The sequence below is a fragment of the Ruditapes philippinarum genome, unplaced genomic scaffold (assembly GCF_026571515.1).
Source record: "Ruditapes philippinarum isolate M1 unplaced genomic scaffold, ASM2657151v2 ctg1231_1_1_1_1, whole genome shotgun sequence".
Lineage (NCBI taxonomy): Eukaryota > Metazoa > Mollusca > Bivalvia > Venerida > Veneridae > Ruditapes > Ruditapes philippinarum.
The window spans coordinates 81,744-84,956 of NW_026860808.1; positions in this window are offsets into that span (position 1 = coordinate 81,744).

Here is a 3,213-nt window from a genome sequence, read left to right on the forward strand (position 1 = left end):
TGTTAAAACAGAAGACATATAAGCGCATTAAGATGGCAAGAAATTGTTGATAAATTTTCCAAATTAATTATTTAAATTTGGTCTCAAATGCCTGCTGATAACGCGATCCATTGCAAAAAAAATGAAATAACTTTGAAAGCTTGATTGAAGTATTTTCTGAAGTCTTTTAAAATGGAAATATTAAAAAATAATGGAATAAATTTTAAAAGGGTTAAGACTTTGTATCGCACAAGGTGACATTATTAACAAGCCCAAGTCAAAACATTGAATGTGCTCTATGTCGATAAACTATACACATAACACTTATATGCTTTTCAGTAGAATTCTTGTATCATAATAATTTTAAATCTTTGTGAAATATAGTTTATACAGTTTAAAATCCTATGCCTTGCTTTTAAACTTCATCAAATTGCGTGTCACATTTTATCTTGACACTGTTTTTTGGTATTTTTTATTATACTTATCAGAAGACTGATTCTTATATGCCAAAAAACATATCAAGAAAAGAAACATTCAAGATTAAATTTGTTTTCTTAACAAAAATGAAGAAGACATATATCCAGATATATTTGTATTTAGTGACATGAAACAAATTTTCTTTTTTACCCAATTGTTGCAAATCGCAAAACTTTAATTTATGATACGGAAATCAATCTTTTTGTTCTGTTGTCAATTGCGACCATATATGTGAGTTTATTTTAATTACTGTTACAGTAAATGCTAAAATAAATTTATTTACTAAACATTAGAATGTTCTTAATTTAATCAACTGTCTTGTTTACGATTTTGAAATCATTAATTAGAACCCAGCCTTTCTGGCGAAAATTGATTTTACTCAAGAGACACGGTATTTACTGTTCGCTTTCCAGTAATGGCATATTATGATAGCTTCTATATAAATGATAAATGGATAAAAGTTGTAAATATCAAGACCAGGCATTATGAAAATAAGTGAATTCTTTTCAAATGGACTATAGTAAGCACAATTTTATGAGTATTTTAAACATTATTACAACAATAGAAACATACCATGATAATTATATTCTTATTGTGTAGCAGGATTAATTAAATTATGAAAAATAATTATATTGCGTTCTATAACAATTTATCATGTGTTATGTTTATATTTGTATAGATAATTATGTTATATAGGACCATGTGCCTGTACCTCACATCTTTTTTACAAATAATGAAAACTAATTGATATTAAAACTTAACAAAAAAGGCAAACAAAATAAATAAGCAAATTAATATACAACTTTAGGTTATTTAGTTTATACAATTTATACTATGTTTGAGTCCATTATTGATTTCTTATCTGCAGTTTATCTGCTATACTTGATTAGATATTTGCAAATTGCACATATTTCACGTATCATTGTCTCGGTGGAAAACATCTAGACAGTGTGTTATGAGATAAATATCGTATGATACAGGCAAAATTTTGAAAAAGGATCATTATTTTGATAATGTAACTTTTAATCGTGTTCAATTGTAATATATCATGTCTAACTTGCCTCGATCGTAATATTTGCGTAGCTGTAAATGTACTATACAATTATTAATTTATAAAACATTTAAATGTTTTCTGTTGTTGTTAACATGAAAAGTAATAGTAAAACTAGTTTAAAAATACTTTTTGTCATTTGACTTCATATAAGCATTTCCTCACAAAACTTCACACTCTCAAATAAAAAGTAACAATAAAATTTTGTAAAGCTGTGAAGTTTTACGTGATTTTTTTTAATTGAACGAATAGTACACCTTTTTCACTACTGTAAATTTAGTTTAAGAAAAAAAAAGTTACACTTTTTTAATGACTTTTATACTAAATACGTATACGTTATAAAGCTGACCAAATTTATCTCAGTAAGACACATTTACTACCATATAATTGTTCCTTTGAAAAAAATATTGTTTATAAAAAGCATCGTTTATTCTCCTACAATAATCAGAAGTCGAGAATACACGAGCATAGTCTGTGGCTATGGAATTATAGATAACTAGTATGTAATATATAAAATGTAAGCTTATCATTGTTGTTACTTCAAATTATATCTTTTTATGATTTTATATCAGTCATTCATATTGAATTGACTGAAATAAAATTGAAACTAGTATTTGATTGACTAGGAAAACACACGTTGCATAAACCTTAAAATAAACACAATAATATAAAAATAAATTGCAAAAACAGGTAAATTATTCTTTAAACCAGGGTCTTAAAAAGTCTTAACTAGTTCAAATGATTATTGTCTGAAAAATACTTTCATATTTAAGTAACCCGTTTGTATAATGATATTGCGAACTACATGTATAGTACAGTACCATTGATCGATTAAACTAATTTGAAACTTCAAAAGGATAGACTTCTCTCATATATTACGATAAACTGTATTACTTAGTTTATTTTCCAAAAATGACGTAAATATGTTCATTATTATCCTTGGAAAATGAACGGTATTGTGTAAATAAGAATGTCGATTGCGAATGTAAGAATTGGTATACTTTCTATTGCACCTATCACAAAATGGGAATTGAACGTCCTGGTTTAAACAAATATGAAAAGCAAGATCAAAAAGGAAGGACGGCCTTTAATGAAGGCAACCCCCAACTGGCCCAGCAAAACAGTACCACCGGTAAGGAGCCCAGCAGGACCCAAATTTAAACAGGACAGGGCATAAGGCTAAGCACGGACGGGTCATTACTATAATAATATATAAGAAAACAATAGAAACCGACAATGAAATTAACATAGATGATGTTGCACTTGAAAAGACTTCTTTGGTTGTGTTTAGAAGAATGTCAAGAATATTTACACCTGACTTTGTGTTTGTTCATAAATGTTACTATTCTGTTATATGTTCATACGTTTTCTAAACCGAATTACAAAAGCAGACACGTCATAAATTACATTTACTGTTATATTGTTGCCAAATTGATTGATTATTATACCATGGGAGGACAAATATTTACAATTCCTGCATCATTTTGTTCATTTTATTCAATATGAAAGAAAAGTTCAACAGTCACTGTATTTAATGACAAAACGAAGCTTGTAGCTCGGAATGACAATCCTTAACGAAATGTATCTCGAAAACTTATAATATGTCGCAAAAATAGTGTAAAATATAAGACAATTTTTCAGTTGCAAATCTCTTTATCCACTATAGCAAAGTAACTCTTGAAATTTAATCAAGGATCCGTTCACAT